This window comes from Thamnophis sirtalis, unplaced genomic scaffold (genome assembly GCF_051295495.1).
Source record: "Thamnophis sirtalis isolate CommonGarterSnake01/CBP01778 unplaced genomic scaffold, rThaSir2_p1.2 scaffold_5, whole genome shotgun sequence".
In the NCBI taxonomy this organism is placed as follows: domain Eukaryota; kingdom Metazoa; phylum Chordata; class Lepidosauria; order Squamata; family Natricidae; genus Thamnophis; species Thamnophis sirtalis.
In genome coordinates, this window is record NW_028261385.1 from 43,219,800 (window position 1) to 43,246,974 (window position 27,175).

The window sequence follows — 27,175 nt, forward strand, 5'->3', positions numbered from 1 at the left end:
AATAACAGAATTGGAAGGGATCTTGGAGGTCTTTTAGTCCAACCCTCAACTCAAGTAGGAGACCCTATATCATTTTTCAGACAAATGATTGTCCAATCTCTTCTTTAAAACGTCCAGTATGAAGCATCCACAACTTCTGTAGGTAAGTTGTTCCACTTGCTCTAAATCAGTGGTTCTCAACCTGTGGGTCAGGATCCCTTTGTGGGTCGAACAACCCTTTCACAGGGGTCGCCTAAGACCATTGGAAAACACATATTTTCAAAAAAAATACAGAAAACATAAAATAATTTTATGACTGGGGGTCACCACAACATGAGGAACTGTATTAAAGGGTCACAGCATTAGAAAGGTTGAGACCCACTGCTCTAAATAAATGTTTGCGTACCTGTTTAATATACAAAAGGTATGAAAATATATGTGTATCATTGTAGAAATTGTAAAATGGACATATAATGTACAACTACCTATGTTAAAAAAAAGTAATATGTAGCTTGAAAATGGAACTGCTATCATAACTGCTATCATAACTAATATTACTTTTTAATGAGTTTGAATTGCTATTGTGTACTTAGTGGTAGTGTTAAAGTACATAATGGTGAGGTTATGACTCAGAATACAATTATATAGTATTATGATTCAGAATAAAATTGCTTTATATATAAAGTAAAAATATGGTTTCCTTCACATAAATGTTCATACAATCTTATTTTTAAATGGCCAAAAAAAAGAAAAGAATGTATGAATAATAAGCGACATTTACGAAAAGACGCATGTTATCACGTACAAATTGGTTTAGATAGGAATACTTTTTAATTAGGAAGGATTTTTCTTGTTCTTTCTATGATGAGTAAATTTAGACTCTTGTTACTATTTATTAAAATACAAATCCCAGACTTGGAATACATCAGCATTCATATGCAAACACTGGCAATCTCACACATATGTTATGAGAGACCCAAAATATAAGTACAACAGTGAATGTGATAATATGCATGCACTGCATAATTATCTGCAAATCCTGCTCATTTCAAGGGAAAAGTGATTATTAAAACCTTGAGTCAAATAATTGGCAGGAGATTCTGTGGCTGTGTAGGTGGATTGTGGGTTAACACAGAGTCAGTTGTGCATGTTTGGCCACAGTTTATTTCGGCTTGCATCTGTTAGTTATTCTGTAACCAAGCAAAGCTTGTGCACAGTCTTTTGTGGTTTTTAAGCAAGAATTATGCAGAAAAATATGCTCTAAAGTAATTATATCTGCAAAGAAACCAAGGATCCTTTTCCCTTTTATTCAACACTTAGAAAGACAAGGAGATGATGGTTTATAAAATGTTTCAAATCCAAACCCTTTTAAGTTCAAGACAGGAACTCCAAACAGACTTGAAACAGAGTTTCTTCTTCTGCTATGGAATAATAGCAAACATATACCGATGCCCTAAGATAACATTTTGAAGATAACAGTTGGACTTACTGTATGTATCTAGTCAGGAAAAAGTGGTACAATCTCTTGGCTTTTGTTTTGTACTTTGGTTTTTGCTTTGTTGTGATCATTTATATCCCTATTCTCAACTATAAAAAGGGCCCTCAGAATGGCTAAGAAAGCAATTAAATTAAGAAAGTAAATTAAAACAATAATAATGAAAATAAAATTCAGTCACAATCTATTACATAATACATTGTTTTACTATTAAATATGTGTTAATGAGAAATGCCATCTTTTGCTGGGATCATAAACTGGCATAGTTAAGAAGTTTGTACTTTCAAACAAATCTCAACAATTGCAGTGATAAATTGTAAATCAGGCAAACCTGTTCCATGTTGGTTGGGAATTGTAGAAATGATATCCCAACCCATTCAGAAGAAGACATGTTAACCTTCTGTATTGTAGGATTACTGAAAGTGATGCTGAAGTATGTCTTTACTATGTGACAAGTATTTCTGTTGATTCTGATTTGCTTTCATTGATTTTCTTGATAAATTTAGCTTTTGAATTTTCTTTTTTTTTTCTGTGTAAATGTGTTTTTATTTTCCATTTTCATTTCGTACAGTCACATATATACTGTGCATAACCAGGGCCATATAACATTAAACAATAAACATAGCCATTCCTCTTATCAACAATACCCCCAAAAATAGAAACCCAATGTACCTCTTTGACCCTCCATACACCCTTTCTTTTGCCCCCCTCCAACTTTCCATCTTCCCTCCAACATTCCCCTCTACCCTACTTCCCCTCCCCCTCTACCACTCCTCTCTCCCAGTACATTCCCTCCCTTCCTTCTCACCCTCCCTCCCATCCTCTCTCCCACCCTCTCTACCCTCTTTCTTCTATCCATCTACTCCTCCCTTCGGTGTATTTCTACTATCTATTAATATATTCAGCTTCTCCTATTTTTACAGTGAAATTAAAGAGCAACAGTATACAAGTGCAGTCGCGTTACTTTAAAATCTAACACATACTATATATTCCCCCTCCCCCCTAACATTTTCATTTGCAATTTATACATACATACACACACATACATCCATACATACACACAGATATGCATCTTTACATAAATACATGCCTATATCCAACTGAATTGCCTTGAAAATTGATTTTTTTAAAATAAACATATAACCACTTGATATTTAATATAATTGACTGTTATTTTTCTCATTTTAATTTTCATATATGTGGCAAACTTTTCAAGCATTCTAGTGTTTTCCCACCTTTTATTGCAAGATTATGAAAGCAATTCGATTTAAAACTTTCTGCAATATACAGCAAACTTTCTTAAACATAAATATATTTGCTTCTTTGTTTTCTGGAATATTTATTCTCATTTTGTGGTGAAAACGTATTTAATAGGAAAACATTAAATCACAACTATAAAAGGAATTTGAAATATTTGGCAGCTTTTTGGTGGATTTGTATTGGTCTACAAATCAGGCAAGAAGTTATTCAAGATCCAGTATTCTGTATAATGGAGCAAAACATAATATAAGACCAAATGACATTGGTCCAATAACAATGATATTGTTATTTTTGTTTTATTTGACTTATATCAATAGTTCATGCATGATTCTGTGATCTATTGAGAAACTCCCAGTTCATTTCCTATTTCAAGTCATGCATTGTTAATTCCACACTGGCCAAGATTAAGATCCTGATACCTGGATTGTAAAAACAACCATATTTCATTTGCAATTGGGCAAGTCATTAAATAGCAACATTAACTAACAATAACATCTTATTCAATAAAGTGTATATATTTTGGGAAGCATATATATGACCACTGAATCAGACATACTTTTTTTTACATTCTGTTGCTTTAAATTACAGAAATGAATGTTAAGAGCAGAGCACTTGTCATTTATAGTATCACTGAATCCAAAGCTGAAAAGATGCAATAGTCTTGCTGTTCTTTCATCACTGCCTTTTACTTATACTTCATATCTGATATCTTTATTTGTTCTTCAAGTTTGATTCCACTAAATGAAATGTTGAGACAACAGAATGTGCTGTGAACCAGAGAAAATAAATAACAGGACTGAGTTTGGTGAGAAAATCTTACTATGAACAACTGTAATGTTATGATATCAATTTTGCAAATAAAAGTTTTGAACACATATGAAAAGAGTCAGAGAAGGAGATGTGAAATATATTTTTGGAAAATATAGTTGGTTTTAAGCGAGGTTGAACATGATACTGTTTGCCCTGTTCAACCCTGTGTATCTTTATTTTTAAAAGATACTAAATTGTTTGAGGGAGTTGGGAGAAATAGCAGGTTTTTTTTTAAAGGATGAGAATCAATAACAGGCAACTCCAAGATAAGGGTTTTCTTTGAAAAATTGTATTAATTTATTGACTTTATCAAAAAGATTAAGGATTGTAGAGAAGGACCTACCTTGTTAGGTGACATAGATGACAGCAATACTTATCTCTCTTAATTTAAAGAATCTTAGGGGGAGGTCATTTTGATGATAAAAGGAGGAAGAGTGTTAAATTGTATTCATTGTCTTGAGTGCCTGGAAAAAGAAAAAGAGAGATATAACTATAATAGCTAAATTAGTATGACTAAATCAACTAATTTTTTATATGCGATAAGATTGCTGATATGCAAGAACAATTGACCTCCATACGTAGTCTGAAATAATCATCATAATCATCTTCCTAACATTTTACTCACAGGAGCAGGGTCTACTTTTTTGACCAACAAACACCATTTTACATGATCAAACTCAGCATGCAGGTCATGTCTGCATTTTGATGGAGTTGGCTGTAGATCCATAGCTTACAATCAGAAAATTGACCAACCGGCTTGTCACCAGGGCCTGACATCGGTTCGGGCTGTGTTCAGCTCAGCACCGCCATGGCAGAAGGGCAGTATTCAGGGGGACCACGAGGAGCAGCAGACCTCACCATCACATTGTTTGAAATAATAAACATCAGCATAGATTTGTCCAATAAAATATACTGATCTTCCTTGTTTTCCCTACATATTTAAAATATGTTACTATTTGTTGTCATGTAAAGAGTCACGGAAGCAAAATAAATTGAATTATGAAAAAAAAATAGTACTTTATATCTGGATCTACAACACAGGGAGATTAAAGATATATTTTCAGTTCTTTTCTATATCTCTCTCTGTCAATTTTGCTGTGAGCTATGCTGTACTAAAATGACAATTATACCATCTTACTATTTACAGATACTATCAATGTAATAGACACCGATAAAGAAAAAAACCCAGTATATTAAGTTTCCTTTTTTGTGGTCTTGAACATTCACTGGGCATTCTAAACATGTTTGCTGAGTTTATAGTATGTTTAGGCATTCATGGAGCTTATTCATAGAAAAAATGTACCCTATCACTCTAATATTAGATGCCTTTCCGATTGTGTTTCTCTCATAAATGTATATGTGAAAGTTTCATTGGAAGGTTTCAAGGTCTTTTAGTGAAATGAGAGGATTATAGGCTTCGGTGGGGTTGTTTGGATCAAATGTAACTTCCTACTCCTCAAAGACTTGCAATTGCAACATTCAAAACAGATGGTTGATCAATCACTGAATAAATTCAAAAAAGGGGTTCCCACCACCCCTCTGTGTAACTAGTTCCATCGTCAAACTGTTCTTATTGTTAGAAAATCTTTCCTAACATTCATCTGGAATTTGCACTCCTGTAATATAAAACCATTGTTCAGGGTCCTGCCCTCTGTGATGATAGAGAACAGATCTTGCCTTCTGTGTGGTATTTTTTTCAGGTATTTGAAAAATATTATTATATTCCCCTCAACACACTCAGTCTTCTAGTTCCAAAACTAAACATTTGCAGTTCCTTCATTCTATCTTTGCAAGACTGCATTTCTATAAACCTATTCTCTTTCTATCAATAGTAGATATAAGGTGTGATCTAATGAAGAAAGGGGACAATTAGTTCCAATCAGTTGGAAATGTTATTTCTGTTGATGTAGCAATACAATTTACCTTGCTCACATGCTTGTGGCACTGCTATCTAACCCTAATTGAGCACATCGAAGAAAAGAGTGGGTTTCCTTCTAACTGGGATTGCATTTGCACCATTAAACATAGTATAATGCACTATATTTTTCTTGTATATAAAACTCTGTTGAGGGAGGGGGGATAAAGCAAATTTTGTGAAATAAAAATAGTATTTGTATTTGGCTATTTCTTTTCAGTTCTTGATCTACAGTGCACAATTTTTTTAATCTTAATTAAAGATTTTTATAGTATTAATAACTTTAACATAAATTATGTTAGAGTTATTGTGTTATGTGTATTTTGGCAGTGTGTATATGTATGCTTATGAATATGTATTATTTGTTTTTAATAACACAATTCTGGGTTAGATATCCTTTGGTTTGATAGGGCAGATTTTCTTACTTTCTTATGCTCTCAAGATAAAGCAATTATTAGGAACTTAAGAAAATTTAAACAATTTACAATACAATAAAATACAATTACAGGTAGTCCTCGACTTCCAAGCACAATTGAGCCAAATTTCTGTTGTTAAGTGAGACATTTGTTAATTGAGTTTTTCCCCCTTTTACAGCTTTTCGTGCCTCTGTTGTTAAGTGAATCACCACAGTTGATAAATTAGTACCCCTATTGAGTGAATCTAGCTTGCCTATTGACTTTACTTGTCAGAAGGTTCCAAAAGGTGATCACATGATTTTAGGACACAGCAACAATCATAAATAGGAATCAGTTGCCAAGCATCTGAATTTTAATCACATGATCGTGGGGATGCTGCAAAGGTTGTAACTTTGAAAAGCAGTCACAAGTCACAGTGTCATTGTAACTTTGAACCATCACTAAATGAACTGTTGTAAATTGAGGATTACCTGTAAGTCCTTGATTAGAATTGAGCAGCAACATTATTTGAATTAAAATATTTCATTTTATGTTTGGTGAACTGTGACCTAAAGGCTGAATGAAAAGGGAGACCACAATGTAGTCATGTAGTCATATAAAATTGTACACTGCCTTACCCAAGTCATCATATCCTTAAAATATCTTTTTGACAGATGTCTTGATTTCAAATACCTCCACAGTTACATAAAACAAATTATGCCACATAATTTAACTTAATCTGTATAAAATTTACTTGAGCAGATTGACGTATAGTAATGTATGCTTTTTCCTTAAGTTAAAGCCAGGAAACATGAGTCATCAGGTATTTGATTATATGGTAATTCCCAACACATAAGATCTGCTCCCAGAAAGAGTTTGCACATTTGTTATTAGTTTATTAACTTATAAGGAACTAAGACCTTTTGCTTATATAATGTATGTGTGAAAGTGAGAATATTTTATGTAGCGTAAATTGGTATTTGACAGGAAAGATACTCCCTCCTTATGTAAATCTTCTAAAGAAATTTCTAGGTAGGGAAGCTAAAAATAATAAAACCTTATTTTAAAGGATCTTCATGCTATATATAAGGGTTGCAGGTTCATCTATTTATATCTGGCTTCATTCCAGACATATTTTGGCAATTTTCATATAACATACTAAACAATATAAGAAAACAAGCAGTTGTATTTCCACTACATGCATTCTTGTTAGATTTACTAACTGAAATTCACTTTTTTTTTATTTGAAGGGTAGGGTCCACTCACCTTCCTGCCTTGTACGTTATTGGAGCACACTAGATACGATGCTGTCTAATGGGGTTTTTCCATAAAGCGGGACAACTGTACAAAATATTATGAGAAAGCTTCTTTGTCTGCATTCTCTGCATTATAGCTATAGAATAAATAATTACTGTTTTACTTTTTTTTTCTGGCAGAATTAGAATGATAGGTCAATACTGGGTTTGGAATTAGAACATAACATTTCATTTGCCATGCATTAATATTTTAATCTTTTTAAAAACAAATCATTATATATACTTATATTTAGACAGTTCTCTATGTGGAATGATACTAGAATGCAATGTATTAAAGCACAATGTGCAACTCTGTTTTACAAGGCCTTCAACCCCAGCTTAAGTTTGACATCCATTTTGGATTTTAAAAAAACTATTTATTATGAGTTATAGATTTATACTTACAATATTTTAATTCCTTAGATGTGTTTGTCTAAGGAGATTCTCAGTCATCCTTGTCATGGTTATCCCAACGGTGCTTTTTCAAGAGGCAATTAGACTTTCTGTTTTTTCTTTGAAGATGTTTCACTTCTCATCCAAGAAGCTTCTTCAGAGCTGAACAAAAAGCACTGTTGGGACTTAGATGTGTTTCAGATAAAAACTGAAAAATAAGTAAATAAATATGAGGATTTTAAAATGCAATTAAAAGACATTCCATGGTGGATGATTAAATGGACTTCTTTGATCAAAGAAAAGACAATATCTACATTTATTCCTGACTGGAAAACCCTTATGGAGTAAAAATGGGGGAAAAAATGAACTTATGATTTATGGTTTTGATGCCTAGGCAGGATAGATTATAGGAAGAAGAAAGTTAAACTGTAATCATAGAATAAAATGCAGATTTTAGCATTATAATGCACATACAAAAAGTTTAAGGATTTCCAATGGTGCTGATCTGCTGTTGAATGTTTTCTCAGCCAACTTTGCTGGCTTCTTTTTCTTTTCGTTTTCTCTGCTTGACAAAGAAGGTATTTTAAAAATCCCAAGTGTTTTTGGAAGCAATTTTAATTCTGTATCCTGCTTTTGCTACTTTTCTTATTTTGTAGTTGTTAGTTTTCTCACATGTGGAAAATATTCCCATATTGTGGGGGGGGGGGGAATTACTGTAGTTGTAAAGCAGTCTGGAAATATGACTGTAGGGTAACATAAAAGTAGTTATACTCCCCAGAATTAAATAAATAATTTAGCAGAGCATGCATAACTAAATAGATGTAAAGAACACAATGAAAGATAATAATTACTTAGTAAATATAGATTTAGGGGGAAATTACTAAGATTTGTTTGAAGTGTAGAAACCAGTGGTGTTCCTTTTGCTTTCTCTCTCATTGCCTTTTCAAGCCCACTGATAATTCTGGGGAGTAATTGTCATCATTTATTAACTTCCTTTTATTTTTCTGTTTAGCAATTTTTTCATAACTCAAGATATTTTGTTTTCTATGAATGAAGCCAGTGTTCCAATCATACAGAAAGCTACATGTAACCAAAAGTGCTTCCACATAGACTTTCTTAAACATGACCTGGCTAATATTTTGATATTCAGCAATGGTTGGAGGAAATAAACTATTTTTAAGAGTTGACAGTTCCAGATATGTAACATTGCTGATATTCTATTCAGAGAGTAATTTACAAGATTCAAGTGATTAAGAAGATATTGATACATTCTTAGGTATCTATTGATCTTAAATATTTATTTTATCTATAGTTATTTGTTTATATTTCACATTTCTTGGCCACCAATCTCTCCCAAATAGATTCAGTACAATCTGATCCCTTTTACTAATGCATTCTGACAGATCATGAAAACATTTAAATAGTGTTAAATATGTCATGGCCAACAACTACGACAAACACAATAACTTCTTGAAAGTTATTTTTACTTAATACCTATTTTAGAATACAGTAGCAATAAATTGGAAGTTAAGAGGCAAAGAAATTACACCTTATCTGTTCCTAAACTGTGATTAAATAAGTACATTTTTTAAATCCAATAGTATTCACTGTTAACAACTCATCATAACATTTCAAATGTAGTTGTCTGAGTCAGCAGATTAAACCTTCCTCAGTATTCTGTTAGATATTACTGGTGCTTTTTACAGGAATCGCGGATATACATTTACATCTGATATTGTCATCTCCATTGACAAATGATGAGAGGCACACACACCAATAGCACAAAAATACATTTTTTCATGCTTAAATTTGAAGATCAAACTTTACATATGCAGGATTCTCAGATATTGACTAAGCATATTACTGAGAAAAAAAATCCATAGTAGAAGGTTGAGAGATAATAAAATACTGCTACAATATTTTAAACTTTAAATTTTAAAGCAACTCTTTTCCAGACAAGTCTTTAAGTCTTAAAACATGAAATGTTCACTTATATTACTAGTTTAGCAAAATATGAATTGTATAATTACTTTACCTCAATTTGTTGCTGCTATATAACAAATTGGGGTACAGTAAAGTGATATATCTGTTACTGCTACGTGTATAATTACTGATCTTCCCAATTTGTTATTTCCTGAATATAATACCAATCATTTAAAACTATGATGTTACTAAATAGCAAGTTGAATATAACAGGAGCAGTAGTCTAAGCACACCTGAAAGGTATGTGTCACATTTTATATCAAAATATATTTTATTCCTTATCTGTCTCCATCTTCCCTTAAATATTAATAAAATCTACAATGGACCGAGAATCGGCATCTCCGCTAGATAATTAACAGTCAAGCTGAAACTAAGTTAATCAAGTAGAAATAGGAAATGCGGGGAAATCTTTTACTCAACTTCCTGAAACCCTCAAATAAGTTACCCAGACTTAATCCCAGGGGTGAAATTCAGAAGGTTCTGACAGGTTGTGAAGAACCACTAGCAGAAAATTTGACTAGTTCAGAGAACCGGCAAATACCACCTCTGGCTGGCTGAATGGAGATTTTGCAGTATCTTTCTCCTACCCACCAAGCCACGCCCACAGAACCAGTAGTACAAAAAATTGAATTTCACCACTATTTAATCTAATATCAAAGGAGAAGGTCTGTAAACACAAATGGAATTAATTAAAATGGTCTCCGAATGGAACTGCATGTTCACAAAAACAATCATCATAGATGACATGTATATTCACACACACACACACACACACACACACACACCTCATGAATCACCCTAGAATGAGTACATACACACTTCCACACCCAGGACAAGCTTCCCTATAAAACAGTATCTCTGTACCCATTTTCTCTGCAACTGCCTCCAAGGCAAACCTCTTTGCTTTTGAGAATAAATATTTCAGCTTCGTCATAGCTGTCTGGATTTCGTTTTTATTTATTCTTGCACAACCCCAACCCTGAGTTGAGACCCCATATTATTTTTTCTGGCAGGTACTATATTGATTCCTTAGTTTCTGTCATTCCTGTATGGGTCCAGGCATGGAAGCATGCTCTTCACATACAGAAAGGAAGGCTTTCACTCATGCTGCAACTATTATCTTGATTTCTATGACTCCTGCTCTGAACGCACCCATTATTGTTTCAAAACATCAAGGAATGATGATGCCATTGCAGTTCATTTTGTTTCTATCCAGTCTTTTCCATTCTTAGAATTGATAAAACAATAGTGAAAATGATCCATATGTTGATGGTGGTGGTATGGTGGTACTACTGATGGCGGCATTTTGAGCATTTAGGATCTAAGAGAGATTCCCCTGGAAAAATTACTGAACAGCAGAGTCCTGAACAAGATTAAAAACTTGCTGAATCTGATGTTTTGGCACTAACCTTAAATTAAATTCAGTAGATCTGAGATGATGATATAATTAGGATTTTTGAAATTAGGTTTTAAACCATTAAAAAATGTCACTCTATTTTATGATGGGAATGTATACCTTTCTTTTGACTTAGTGTTGCATTTAACATTTGAGTCAAAGTTAGGTAGTCAAACTCTAACAGTAGATTTCTTGACCATACGCACTTAGAAAGAATTGGTTAAAATAGTCCCTTTTGAATCAAATTCAACTCCTGGCAACTTCATGTATATATCAGTGTAGCTTTCCTGGCAATAGCATGCACACTGTCTTCTTTAGTTAACATTTTTCACCCTTCCCAGTCAAACTTATAACCTTGGTATTTCTTGAGGGATTCCATCCAACTACTGATAATGGCATTTTGAGCATTCAGGATCTAAGTATGACTGGACCTGCTTAACTTTTAAGTACAGGGATAGTTAAACTTGTGCTGTATCTACTGAAGCAAACAGGACCAGAAAAAAAATTAAATCTGATGTAGCTTTAACTAAAATTGAACTCCATTTCCATTCTTTCCTTTTTCTTTCTTTTTTTCATTTGTTGAAATATTTTGGGCCATCTTTCCCATTAAGATGGCCCTTGCTCCCATTCAGCAGCAAATTTTGGAGAACCTTTGAGGGCAGTAGCTTAGAAAATGTAGTTTGTTTAACCATATTCTAAGGGATTTATAATATTACCTCATCTGAGTAGTTTAAATTAAAATTTTCCAAGTTTTGGGGAAGGCGATTGTCTAGTTCTGTTACATTTTGAAAGCTTCATTGCTGGTGTCTTTGTCTCCCAATAAACTGTGTATCCTTTTCCATGTATTCTTCTTATGTATAAATTGCCCAGATTTGTGGTCTCAAAAATTGATTGCATAAATAAATAGAAAGGAGGGAGGGAAAAGTGGACAAACTTGAATTACACTGTACTATAATGGACCTTACCAGTGGTGGGTTGCCAATTTCTTTACTACTGGTTTGGGTGTGGTCCCGCATGCACAGAAGCATCCGGTGAGTGGGTAGAGCCTCCCACCGCTGCTACTGACTTGCCTGATCCGGGCCGAACCGGGAGCAACCCACGTCTGGATTTTACACATAATATCCCTTACCTTTTATGTATCAGTAACTTATATAGTTTTTTCTAGTTTATCATTTAAATTGTCTGTTGCTGCCCAAACATCAGTTGTCTTATAAGAAAAACTGGGAGTCCATTTTTAATAACTTTATCCTTTTATCCTTTTCATTTCTAGAAAAGCCATTGTGGAATAATAATTCTGTATTTGTGTGCAGATTCTGTTATGTTAAGGCTATGCCCTCATGGTTTTCAAGCTATACTTTTTACCAAGAATTTATTTGTAGTATTGACCAAAACTCTTGATGAAAGCAATAGCAGTGTTTCACCAAACTGGTAACATTATACATTCCTGCAGATCACATTAAATATGATAATGAAATGATCATGTGATTATTTGGTATATTTTGGGGATAGTGTATTAGCATATATAACTAAATGTATAGGAAACTCTTAAACTGTTAATGTAATGTTTAACTATATGCCAAAGTTTTGGAATTTGACTGTTTATCAAAACATGTTACAATTATGGTTGTAAGAAGTTTTGCATTTTAAGTCAGAAATTTTCTTTGGAGCATGTCTTGCTCAAGGTATGGTTGAGAAGAGTCCAAGAGTCAAGAAAAATAGTGCAAGTCAAGATGGATAATATTGAAGAAAAAACCCAAACTGATTTGGTATAAGATAGCTCCTAATATTTTCCTACACAGAGAGTATAATTTGTGGCGATGAAGCTAGCTAGTTTTAATAGAATAATAAGCAAGCTTCCCTTTAATCATAAGTGCTTTATATTTCTCATCTCTATCAAATACATCTGTTGGGTTTTAAGACAAATTAAGATGGCTATAAAACATACAACAATATTGGGGTATCTCACCATGACAGAATATCATGATCAAAACACATTTTTAGTATAGCTCCAACAGAGAAAAGAATTAGAATTTGCTTTATGGAACTCGCAAAATGAGGAAATAGATGGGGGATATTCTTCAAAATTGTATTTAAAATATGTAGTCTGTTTATATTCAGCCCTCCAACCTCTACAGATTATGTTGGCCTATAGCTCATTGAGATTCTGAAAGAAATTGCCTTTCTGCGTAGTCCCTATTAAATGCTGTAAGACTGCTCATTCTCTTGATATTTTAGTAAAAATGAAATGACAGCAACATGAAGATTCTGTTTCTGGAAATGTAAAAGATTCTATTTAACTGATGTCTGGTCCTCCTGAAGGAATTCAACAGGATGATATTTATTTCTTCTGGGAGACATTCTATATGTGAATAGAAAGAGATTGGGCAATGGGCAATGATGCAGAAGCAGCTGTGAACACAAGTACCATATTTTATTGCAGTTGCTAAAGTAACAGCATTCTTCTCCCTTCCAGAATAATCAAGAGGAAACATATAAAGCTCATTCAACTTAAATATAGTGCACTACTTTGTTTCAGCATCATATTAATCATGTTCTTCATTTGAAAACTGAAACATATTTATTTCTGTATCAAAACAGGATTATATCTGCATTAAAAGACTAGAAATTTCACTAAAGAAAACAAGGCCCTGGTATAATAGATTCGTCTGCTGATTATGAGCTGCAAACAAGCATTTATATACTGGGATTAGAACCTGTGGCTTAATGGTTAACACATCTGCCTAAGATGTAATACAGCCCAGGTTCGAATCCCAGTAAGGGTATGGCTAGCTGATGAGAGCTAAATAGCTTGAAATAGATCTATACTAGTCTCCCTTTATTTATCAGCACAAATACAACATATGTGTGTGTGTGTGTGTATGTATGTATGTATGTGTATGTATGTATGTGTGTGTGTGTATATATATATGATTTTTACAACCCCTGGTAAGCCCCAATTATGGGAGGAAGCTAACTGCTTCCATCATCTGTCAATCGGCTCGTCACAAGAGTCCATCACGACAGAAACCCAATATTTTTACTGTTGCCTTTGTTATATTTGTGTTGTTGTTTTTTTCATTTTTTTTCTTTTATTTTATTTGCACCAAGCCTGAAGTAGCCTGAAGATAACGAATGAGACTTCGTCGAAACATCGCCAAGACATCTCCAATTTTACACGGGAGAAAACCCGAATAACTAGAGACCTACATACTAACACCCGCGAAAACCTCAGAAAACATATATATATATGAAATCCATTTTTCTTTAGACAGTGTAAGGAGATTTTATATAAGTAGCCATCTTTTTATTTAGATACCATACTACAAAGATGACACACTCACATAAATGTAATGATTACTTGGTTGCTAGCAATGATTGGTGTCATGTATAAACTGAGTTCACTGTAAATTATTATCTTGGATAAATGTAAGCTAATATGAAAGTTCTATCTGCATTTCAGATGTCTGATGGATCATTCACACATATGATATAACTCAATGACATGAGCTATAATATCTTACAAACTATGGGATGGGTTTACAGAAGTAATAAAGTCATTATTAAATGAAAATAGAGAAACTAGTTCTCTTTCTTGTGCTATGCTAGAAGAATTGCTTTCACGTGGCTCTCATCTGCACAGCCAGGTTGGTATAATAAACCTGAAGCTATGTACAAGGCACTGTAAAAACATTGTGCTCTGTCAGTAATTCCTACAACAGATGCATCATTAAAAAAAGAAATTCCTGGCTTTGTAAATCTTGCAGCCTTCACATATTTACAGATTAATGTGTTTTTTAAATGACTCAGTTTCTCAGAATTGTTCTGTTTCTAATTCTAATTCATCCTGATCTAGAATAAAAAATATGAGAGTCACAAAATAGCAGAGTTCCATCATACTTAAATATGAATAGGATTAAGTAGCAAAAAGCTAGTAAATCCAGATTTTCCAAGCAGAAAAAAAGGGATGATGTGCTACATGTATATTTTACTTGACTGGGCCCAGTGCTGGTAAAAAGAAAGGGAAGAACATCGGCTCAACTTCTTTCCTCTATTAAAATTATTTTCTTGAACCATTAATATGGGGCCCAAAGTCCTTACTGAAAAATTAAAAATAGAAGATGAATGCCATCAGTGGCACTAACTCTCTTGCCAACAGACTAAAAATTCACCTGGAGAACAAACATATTATCAGCCCTGTGCTAATGTATTTCAACCAATTTATAATGACTTAGGTTTTCCTGGTGGTGTGATTAGTAAGATTCAAGCAAGTTAAAGAAAAAGTAAAGTTTGGGCCGCACTATTCTTTCTCAGTTTACCTCACTAGGTTATTATAGTGGGGAGAGGAACCAAAAGGAGACTCTGAGATCCAAAGAAAAAGCAGAATATAAATGTAACAATAAATAAATAACTATGAAAGTAGTTTTCAAATCAAGAATTATATTCACATAATAAGATATAAGAACTAATAAGCCTTGCCATTAATTTACCACCCATAAATTCAGAAGGAATACCACTAGAAAAAGTTGAAAGGATTATGTACTTCAATTATAATTTACATGAAAGCTGGGACATGACCAATGGTGAAAATCTTTTTTTTAACTACCAGTTCTGTGGGCGGCTTGGTAGGCATGGCAGGAGAAGGATACTGCAAAATCCCCATTCCCTCCCCACTCCTGGAGGAAGAATTTTGCAAAATCTCCATTTCCACCCCACTTTGGGGCCAGCCAAAGGTGGCATTTGCCAGTTCTCCGGACTATTCAAGATTTCCACTACCAGTTCTCCAGAACCTATCAGAACCTGCTGAATTTCACCCCTGGACATGACCACTGAAGTAAATAGAAGGATAGAGAAGGTCGAACAGTATACTTCAAAATGAAAAAGGTCTTCCGAAGCCACAACATAAGCCTAAGATTGAAAATCAGGCTTGTCAGATGTTTCATCTTTTCTATCCTGCTCTATGGAGTAGAGAGTTGGTCTCTGACAAAAAACCCACTTGAAGAGACTAGAAGCATTTGAAATGTGGATTTACTGGCAGCTGTTACATATAAGCTAGGTTGACAAAATCAGAAATGTGGAGGTGATAAGCCGCCTGGGAAAACCAATGGTTTTGAAATCATCAAAACCATTAAAAAGCAAAAGTTAGAATATTTCATACATGTGATATGACACCTGGAAAAATATGGCATACTTCACTTAATCATCTAGGGAAAGACTGAAAGCAAATGAGGTCCAGGCAGAAGAAGAACATCATGGCTTCAAAATCTAAGGGACTGGTTTGGACAAAACTCAGCAGCACTTTTTCATGCTGCTGTTGATAAAAATAGGATTGTCAACAGGATCACCAACGTCTGATGACAGATATGGCAGAATTATTATTATTATACAATTGTATCACAGCGGCCAGTTGTTTCGCCGGATTTGGCATTGGTTACTAGTCGGGCCCCACCCAGGGGCCTAGGACGTTGTAACGTATTTTCGTAATATGCGTGCAGATCCAAGCAGTGCGGCTTTTTGCATTTGACTGGTGGTGATTTTGTCAATTTTTAACTGTTTTAAATGTAATTCCAGTGCTTTTGGAATAGCACCCAGTGTGCCAATTACCACTGGAATTACCACTGTTGGTTTGTGCCATAGTCATTGAATTTCAATTTTTAAGTCCTGGTATTTTGCAATTTTTTCATGTTCCTTCTCAGCGACCCTGCTATCACCTGGTATTGCGATGTCTATGATTGTGACCTTATTTTTCTCAACCAGTGTGATGTCTGGTGTATTATGCGCCAGTATTTTGTCTGTTTGTATGTGAAAATCCCACAAGATCTTGACCATCTGATTTTCGGTCATTTTTTCAGGCTGATGTTCCCACCAGTTTGTTGCTGTTTTAATATTATAATTTTTGCACAAATTCCAATGGATCATTTGTGCTACTGAATTGTGCCGCAATTTATAATCAGTCTGCGCGATTTTTTTACAGCAGCTGAGTATGTGATCAACAGTTTCATCAGCTTCTTTGCAAAGTCTGCATTTGGCATCATCAGAGGATTTTTCGATTTTGGCCTTAATGGCATTTCTGCGGATAGCTTGTTCTTGCGCAGCCAGGATTAGTGACTCTGTTTCTTTCTTTAATGTACCTGTTGTTAATCATAACCAAGTTTGTTCACTGTCCACTTTATCTTTTATTTTTTCCAGAAATTGGCCATGCAGTGCTTTGTTCTGCCAACTCTCCATTCTTGATTTTATCACATCTTTTCTGTATTCTTGTTTCGTCTGTTGGGCCTTCAGTAGATTTTTGTTCTTACTTCAATTAATAGATGTTCTTGACTTTCTTTTAAATAATCAGCCAGTGCATGTTTTTCTTCTTCAACTGTTTGCTTCACTTGTAATAATCCTCTGCCACCTGATTTTCGGGGCAGGTACAGTCTATCAGTATTACCATGTGGATGTAAACTGTAGTGCATTGTCATTAGTTTCCTTGTTTTTCGGTCCAAAATGTCCAAATCAGCTTGTGTCCAATTAACTATACCAGCTGTGTATCTTATAACTGGTATTGCCCAGGTATTTATGGCCTTGATTGTATTTCCACCATTCAATTTAGATTTCAAAATTTTCCTAACTCTGTTGGTGTACTCTAGCCTGACAATAGTTTTTACTTCTCCATGCTTGATGTTATCCAACTGCAGAATGCCTAAGTATTTGTAGGCTTCATTTTCATTGCATTTAATTAGTTGGCCATTGGGCATTTCAATTCCCTCACATGCAGTGATTTTGCCCCTTTTTATGCCTACAGTGGCGCATTTTTCCATGCCAAACTGCATTGAAATATCGGTGCTGAATACTCAAACTGTGTTTGTCAATGATTGGATTTCTATTTCTGACTTTCCATAGAGTTTCAAATCATCCATATATAGTAAATGCAAAAAATTTTCAGCTTCTTTGGCTGTTTGGTAGCCTAATTTCATTTTTTTTACTGATAGTGGGATCATTGCGATGATGAAGAGAAGAGGTGAAAGTGAATCACCCTGGAAAATTCCTCGCTTGATATTAACCATTCTGTAGATCTCATTCCCTACTGCCAACTCAGTTCTCCATTGTTTCATCGCCTTTTCAGTAAAGGATGTAATATTTTTGCTAATGCCAGTTGTTTCTAAGCATTTTATGATCCAACTATGTGGCAGTGAGTCAAATGCCTTTTTGTAATCAATCCAGACCATATTCAAGTTCGTTTTTCTGTTCTTACAATTTTCTAATATCATTTTATCAATTAGGAGCTGATCTTTTGTGCCCCTGCTCCTTCTTTTGTTGCCTTTTTGCTCTACTGGCAAGATGTTTGTTTCCAAATAATCCATCATGTTATCTGCAATAATGCCTGTGAGTAATTTGAAGGTTGTTGGCAAGCATGTTATTGGTCTGTAGTTTTCAGGTGTTGTTCCTTTAGTTGCATCTTTCTGAATCAAGTATGTTTTTCCAGTTGTCAACCATTCATCAATGTGGCCCTTTTGTAAAATTTCATTCAGTTGCCTGGCCAATATTGCATGTAAACTGGTCAGATATTTGAGCCAGAAACCATGTAATTGGTCCTTTCCAGGTGATGTCCAATTCTTTACCTTTTTTACTCGATTTTTGACCATCTCAGTTGTTATTTCTAATACTTGCATTTGTTTGTTGCCAATGCTTTTCTCAAAGTCATGTATCCACTTTGCTTCCTTATTGTAGTCCTTTGCATTTTCCCACAATTCTTTCCAGAATTCAACTGTGGCCTGCTTTTCTGGTTTTTCACTTTTGGTGTCACCATTCACATTAAGACTTTGATAAAAACGCTGTGGGTTTGATCAAAATTGCTGATTTTGTTTATATTGGATGATTCGTGCCTCATATCTTTCAATTTTTCTAGCTGTTGCTGTTATCCGCTGTTTTACAATCTCTACAGCTTCATTGATGTTTCTTGTATCCAATCTATATCTTCTGATTAGCCGATCTATGATTTTGTTGTTTTTAAGCTGTTGCTCATGCATGTTCTTTAAGTTACTAGCATCTGCCCTTAATTTTTTGACTTTTTTTTCTAATCGGATTTTCCACTTTGGCTTTGATGCTTTTTCTGTTGTGTGACTAGGTACTTTGATTTTAATGCCTAGTTCATTAGTGACTATTACAGCTGCGCTGTACATTAACTGGTTCGTTTCCAAGATGGATCCCGATTCAATTGTTGAAAACACTGCATTAACCATTTTCATGATAGTGGCCAAAATTTTCTTAGGCACAGTTTTTAGTGATAGTAAATGTTGCCTTTCCTCATTAAGCAGAAAATGCTCCATGATCTTATCCTTCAATTCTTTTTGTTTTTGAGTTAGTTCATCAGTTGGTTCAGTGATAACTGGTTCTAGTGGTGGTGGTGTTATTTCCTCCCCGAGAGCTTCTTCTGGGAGTTCTACTATAATGTCTTTAGTTGTGTCTTGAATATCAGTTATTTCCGCTTGTGATATTGTTTTTTTTGGTTTTGCAATTTGCCTGAATTTCCTCAAGTTCAACTTCACTAAACACTTTATTCCATATAATAAATCGCCTTTGATCTGCTAGTCGTTGTTCACTAACATTTGAATCTGGATATTGTTGTTTCCATAATTCATACATTCACTTTAAATAACCTCTTTTTTCTGGCTCTGAGTTGTAGTAACAGGCCATTATGGCACAGTTTTCATCTGCACTATATTTTTGTCATTTTGTTGGCTGGTCCACTTGTAGCCCACTTGTTGATGAATGTCCAGGGACCTCAACATCTGCCGTGGCCCTTGTTAACCCGCGCGACGACCAATGCGGTATAAAAATTTTATTCGTTTCTTTCACTATATTGTATGGGTTGGCGGGTTTTTTTTATGGGGCCAGGTTGCCAACCTGACCCCAACCCTCCTCCTTTCTCATCCGGGCTTGGGTACGGCAACGGCGGAGTTATTATTATTATAATACAATTGTATTACAGTGGCCAGTTGTTTCGCTGGATTTGGCATTGGTTACTACTCGAGCCCCACCCAGGGGCCTAGGACGTTGTAACGTATTTTTGTAATATGTGTGCAGATTTTTATTGTTGTTGTTGTTGTTGTTGTTGTTGTTGTTATACAATTGTATCACAGCGACCAGTTGTTTCACCGGATTTGGCATTGGTTACTAGTCGGGCCCCACCCAGGGGCCTAGGACGTTGTAACGTATTTTCGTAATATGCGTGCAGATCCAAGCAGTGTGGCTTTTTGCATTTGACTGATGGTGATTTTGTCAATTTTTAACTGTTTTAAATGTAATTCCAGTGCTTTTGGAATAGCACCCAGTGTGCCAATTACCACTGGAATTACCACTGCTGGTTTGTGCCATAGTCATTGAATTTCGATTTTTAAGTCCTGGTATTTTGCGATTTTCTCATGTTCCTTTTCGGCGACCCTGCTATCACCTGGTATTGCGATGTCTATGATTGTGACCTTATTTTTCTCAACCAGTGTGATATCTGGGGTATTATGCGCCAGTATTTTGTCTGTTTGTATACGGAAATCCCACAAGATCTTGACCATCTGATTTTCAGTCACTTTTTCAGGCTGATGTTCCCACCAGTTTGTTGCTGTTTTAATATTATAATTTTTGCACAAATTCCAGTTGATCATTTGTGCTACTGAATTGTGCCGCAATTTATAATCAGTCTGCATGATTTTTTTTACAGCAGCTGAGTATGTGATCAACAGTTTCATCAGCTTCTTTACAAAGTCTGCATTTGGCATCATCAGAGGATTTTTCGATTTTGGCCTTAATGGCATTTGTGCGGATAGCTTGTTCTCGCGCAGCCAGGATTAGTGACTCTGTTTCTTTCTTTAATGTACCTGTTGTTAACCATAACCAAGTTTGTTCACTGTCTACTTATTATTATTATTATGTTTTGCCCCCTCTGAAATGTTGCATGTGTAGCAGATTTTAGGATATACCTCAAGAGCCAATGATCATTCAGTGCACTTTTATTTCTTGAATATGCTGGCTTTAGATGTCACTATACATAGAAACTGTTTCTAAGATCTCTGTGTTTTGATTATGCTCCACTGTTTCCTTCTTTTCTTTCCTAAGAAATGTCTAACCTTCCCAGGAAAACTGACAATGAAGAATAAGCAATCCTTCACGAAAAAAGAAAACACAAAGTACTGTATCCAACAGCTGGCTCTGGCAGTTTGAACTGATGACAACCTGACAATCTTCATTTTTAGGTCCAGGCTGAGTAGAGCTGTTAAACAGTAGCAGAACATGAACTTTACACTTTTTTTTTGGCAACTTTGTTATAATGTATTAGGAAGTTATTCTAAAGAATCTCAATTTATATTTCTTTTTTCCCTACAGTAACAGATATAGTTATTACAAACAGTATTGAATGATTGGCAATGTTTGCTTCATACAAATTAGGATAGTTTGGTAAAATTTCCTTGTTTCATCATGCAACTAGGCAATTTCAAAAGATTCATCTACTGAAATATAGTTAAAATAATTAAATATGTCACAGTCTCACTTCTAATTGCCAAAATCAACAGATAAGTAGCATCCAATTTCTTCTTACTGATGGACCTAAAGGACTTACCAGGATGCACAAGGGAGCATTCTTAGAAAAGTATGGATGGCCCGAGGAATTATCCAATTATAAATCAGGGTAAGTGTGATTAATACCGTATTTTGGTCAAACAATAATGCAGCATCTTTTATGAGATTTACCAATCTGGAAAGAAAAAATATATAAAAGATCCATTGCAAAGACATATTTGGTCTTAGAGGGAGCCTTCTTGAACCCTTCAGTATATAACATAGTGAGATACAAAATGACATTTAAGGTCATGTCAAAGATCCTTTCAGGTGTGATCAGTGATGCTTAATCACTGAATTCCAGCAAGCCTAAGAACTTTTCTAACTGTATGTCAGAATGAAATGCTTTTTTTTTAGAAATTTTTTACTGTTGGAACTTATTTCATAGAGATCTACAGAAAATTGGTAGATCAAAAGAGACAGTCTTTGCCCTATATCTCGCTCCTAGCTATGCTAAATGTGGAACCAACATCATATATTTTCTGTTCATTTTATTTCGTCTTTAGCAGCTTCAGAATTTCATTGTGCTTGCCAATCATTTCTGAGGTATCATCTGATACAAAACACCTCTCTAGGCTGAATCCTAAATCTTAGTGATATTTTCAGTATATTTTGCAATATTTTCAGGAGTAGCATGTTCAGAAAATTAATCCTAACTAACTAAATGAATCCTGACTAACTTCAAAGTTGAAAATTGAAAAATCTTGTTAGAGTTGCTATCTGTACAGTACACACTAAAATGTTTGTGTATCTTATTTTAATCACCTTAAAATTATGATTAATTTGCAAATTATTTGATATTAGAATTATAAATGATTTAAATTAGAAACATTTTGATGGACACTGCTTTAATGAACTTCACATTTAATGGCCTAAATTTTCTCAATCTAGAATAGTGTTTCTGTCCCAGCAATATTAAATCTACCCAGCAATGGATAAATTTCAACTGCCAGAATTCCCAGCCAGCATGCTGGCCGGCAGACTAAGGAATTCTGGGAGTCAAAGTCCACACATCATAAAGTTGCTGAGGTGAACAATTAAAAATGATCTGGAGGCTTGCCACAATTGGAGCCACATGGTGACTAATCCACTGTTCATGTCTGCCATTTCACTGTTTATGAAAACACCACTGGATCTTGAATCTGCCTGACTGCCCTGATTTTTGGGTCTTTCACGCCCTAATCCTCTGCCTCCGTTTGGCCTCTTTGTGGCCTCTAATCCTCAGACTCCATGTGGCTCATCTTTGACACAACAATTTGCCATGTTTGTGCTTGCTGAGTCACCTTCAATCACAGTTCAAGCTGTGGCACACAAAAGCCCAAGCTCACCCTGCCTCTTGCTCCTCAGCTGAAGCTAAAATTCCTTTTATTTCTTGAGGGGGAGGGTGCTCCTGGCCCATTCAGGACTTGATGAACATTCACATTTCACAGATGCCCTTCCTCCCATTCATCTGGTAATCCTCTTGGATGGTACCTATGTACCCAGTGTAGTGGATAATGTAACTGGCTTCTGTGCAGCTGCATGTACATTTTTTAGGCGTTTCACAGCGTACAAACAATCTGCATACCAAGGGCAATTGTGTCCTGTGTATTTTTTTTAAGTGAATCCTCATTTACATACTCAGTATTCTATCACTGTGTTGTATATGTTGGACAAGAATTTCCCAACATATAGGAGATTTAAAAAACATTAATCCTAAACTTTTTGGTGAGGGAAGGATGCCTTCGAGTCACTTTTGTTTCCCAGCGACTGTCTGATCTAGTCCTTATTGCTGTAGTTTTCTTGCAAAATTTTCCTTAGGAATCCAATAGTTATTTCACGTATAAGGGTAGCCCTTGATTTATGATCCCAATTGTGCTCAAAATGTATGTTGCTGACACAGTTGTTAAGTGAGTTTTACCCCATTTTACAACCTTTCTTACCACAGTCATTAAATGAATCACTGCAGTTGTTAAGTTACTAACCGTTGTTAAGTGAATCGCATCAGTTAAATTAGTTGTTAAATGAATCTGGCTTCCCCACTGACTTTGCTTGTGGGAAGCTTGCAAAAGCTGGTCACATGACCCCAGGACACTGCAACCATTATAAATATGAGTCAGTTGATAAACATCTGAATTTTGATCACGTGGCTATGGGAATGCTGCAACAGTCAAAAGTATGAAAACCGGTCATGTCGCTTTTTTCAGTGCTGATGTAACTTTGAACAGGTCACTAAATGAACTGTTGTAACTAGGACTGTATTCCCTGTCTGATGTGTGAGGATCTCTTATTCTTATAGTTTTGATTATTAGAAAATCAGGACACAATATTTCACATTTGAAATATGGTAGCTTTGCTTTAAATAAATGTTCTAAAACTAGTGTACATTTTTACTGGCTACTGAACAAGCAAAACCTATTCTTTATTGTCAGAAGAATGTATATATGTGGATAGTTTTTGAGTCAGCCTTGATTCCTGACAACTGATTCTTGAAGTTTTGCTGGCAACTTTTTAAAAGTAGTTTGCTATTTCCGTCTTCCTAGAACAGAAAAGATGATAACCCCAAATTCACCAGCTGCCTAAAGCAGAAGTAGAACTGAACAGTCTGGCACTTTCTTACATGGTGCCTTTAACTGAGAGAGCGAAAGAGAGTCTCTGTATGTTTAAATAGAATTGAAAGAGGAAGGAAAGGAAGGAAATTGGTTGGTAGGTGGGTAGAAAGGAAAGAAGGAAGGAAGGAAGGAAGGAAGGTTTTTTGCAGTGGTAGAGTATGGTGGTGTTGTTGGAGCTTGAGGGGGAAGAAGAACAAGGCTTTAAGTAATGCTACCAAAGCCATTTGGTTCAGATTTTAAGCATACTTCTATGCCCTGTACAGTGTAATAAAATATCTATTTAAGAGATTATTAACAAGCTGTTTCCTGAGATAAGGTAACTGATTTGCTATCTGCAAACTGTGTGGAAGTTCTTCTCCTCCTTTTCCTGTTCACTGTCATTTACAATATGCTGCATCATGTGCTTATGGTTTTTAAAGTCTGTTTTGTAGTTTTTTCTTCACAGGCCTGCTAGCTTTTTCCTTTAATTATCTGCACATTGTTATTTTTTGGCCAGGAAGTGCATTCCACCTTGAAATGTTTAACTTCCAAAGAAGCTTCTCTCTTTTTATTTTCATTGACTTGGTGATATTTTCTATTCCAACTATAATCTTCCCCAATAAACAGTGTGGAGCATTACCTCTTAGCCAACCATATCTTCATCTTCACAAACATGTCCTGTCTTTTTATCAGTCTTTTAGGTACCAAGCCATTCTTATTTCCTCTCTTAGCTAACGGTTTGGGAGCTGTAGCCCAAAAAACTCGAACATTAATTTTGGCAAACCTAGTCTTGTGTTGCCAGTGGGCAGTTTTCCAGATGTGTTTATTTGCCTTGGCATTTGGGTCTGAATCTTGGGTAGTTCTGGCTCCATAGATCATGTTGACTACTTAGTAGGCATCCTAGAATCACAGATATTGCTAAGATAATTGGTAGAATTTAATCATAATTTGTGAGGTGATATGCTCCATGGATCTTACTTTTAACTCATGATATGTCTGTTTCAGTACAATGTGAAATCTTTGTTTTCTATTTCATATGCATAAAAAGTTCTTGCTGAGAAGCAAGCAAAAATGCTGATTCAATTATATTTTATTCAGCTACTACACATTTTCAGTTATTTTATGGTGTTCATGTCTTTAACAAGGTTAAATGTTGTCTGGAAACTACGGTAACTTACCACCCTTATCAAATGACAAAACTAGTTAACTTAGTGGGGAAAGTGAACGACTGAATTGTAAAACACAGATGCATTTTAAGCTTATGCATAAGCAGATACAGCTGTGTTCTGTGAAGTTTATTCCTGAATAAGCGTGCAGTATCTAACAGCCTTACTAAATTACCCTAAGCAATTCAATTCTGTCTCCAACATTATAACTGCATGCAAATATTACAAAGTATCCAAGTTATGCAGCTTAATGAGAACATTATCAACATATAGGATCATTCCACAGCCTTTTCAGCCTAATATCAAGCCAAGCTATAGAATATTTATATCCCTTTGTACCTTAGAGAACCCAACTATCTGTAATAGAATTTCAATCTATCTCTCTCATAGGTGCCCTTTTAGAGATGACCCTTTAGCTGTCACATTGTACTGTATGGCTTACTTTGCCTCACTAAGTTTGCAATAAAAATTACCTAGCCCTCCTGAGGTGTCACTATAATTATAATTTAATGACAAATTCAAAGGCATCCGTTCATATTGTGTGGAAGAAGACAATGGTAAACCACTTTTGTATTTTTACTGAAAGCCCACATGGATAGAAAATATAAAATGATTAACGATGTAGTGCCAGATGATGGGTCCTTCAGATCAGATAGCACTCAATATGCTACTGAGGAAGAGCTGAGAATATTTCAGAATACTAATGGCATTTATGACCTGGTTAAATTAATGCCTTCAGGATATCTAGTTGCTGATGTTGACATGCAAGCACAGAAGGATCTGAAGGTGCTAAGACATAATTAGAGTGGAATTAGAACATGGAATGTAAGAAACATAAACATTGAAAAGCTTAACCGTGAAAGATGAAATAAATTGACTAAACATTGACATCAGTAAATTGAGATAACAGGAATTAGACATTTTCAGTCAGAAGATCACACTATTTACTATTCAGGACATGAAAAACAAAAAAGGATACACCATTGCTTTCATAGTAGGGAAGAGTAAAGCAAGAACAATACTTGGCTATAAGGCAATCAATAATCAAATAACATTAATTATACTTTGCAGACAACCCTTAAATTTGATGATTTCTAAGATTATGTTCCAATCACTCATGCATAACAAGAGGCATTTGATGAGTTTTATGATCAAGTTAAATTTGAAATTGTCAGAACATACAAACAAAATTGCTATTGGTGGTTAGAGACTGGAATGCCAAAATTAGATATTTTAAGGAGAAAAATAAAGCTGTCCTATGATATTGGTTCTCAACCTGTGGTCCACAGACCCCACCATGAAGTCACAGGGGGACTCCAAAGGCTTGAAGAAGTATTACTATTTACATCTTGAGTTGAGTCTTCAGGGTCTGTGAGCATGTTCTGTGGTGACAAAAGATATTTAAATGGTGCCTATGGTGAAGAAAAGGTTGAGAACCACTGACCTAGAACATTGAATGACCCAAGAGAATAACTACTAATGTCTGCCAAGCCAATTATGTCTTGCAATACAGGCTTCAAACAACCAGCGTAATGGTTGTATAAATGGCTTTCACCAGATGGGTATACTGGAATCAAATTTGTTTTGGTAGAAAGAGTGAGGTCAATTATAACAGCAAAGACACAGCCAATCCTATTGTAGCATTGCTATGAACACTTTTATGCCTTTCAGTTCATCAAACTTTGATCTTCAGGTAGTCTTCACTTAACTACAGTAATTGGGACTGTAACTTCTGTCATTAAGTGACACAATCATAAAGTGCAATATCAAGTAACAGGACCAAATAGCAATAGCAATTCCAGCACTTCCAGTTGCCATCATTAAGCGAATCCCATGATATTCTTAAGTGTGACATCATGTGCACAACATCCTTAAGAACTGTGGTGGCACAGTAGTTAGAGTGCAGTACTGCAGGCTACTTCTGC

General features: G+C 35.1%; 1 protein-coding gene across 1 annotated transcript in view; it reads right to left on the bottom strand.

The window, feature by feature from the left end:
* Positions 1–2,529: 2,529 nt before the first annotated feature.
* The window catches only part of LOC106539128 (uncharacterized), a 129,970-nt gene continuing 105,324 nt past the window's right edge, over positions 2,530–27,175 (bottom strand). The window contains exons 11-13 of the mRNA XM_087715716.1: positions 7,555–7,750; positions 3,888–4,008; positions 2,530–3,501 (exon numbers count right to left, since the gene is read on the bottom strand). The gene's annotated coding sequence lies outside the window, so the exon portion shown is untranslated. The remainder of the gene's footprint in view (positions 3,502–3,887; positions 4,009–7,554; positions 7,751–27,175) is intronic.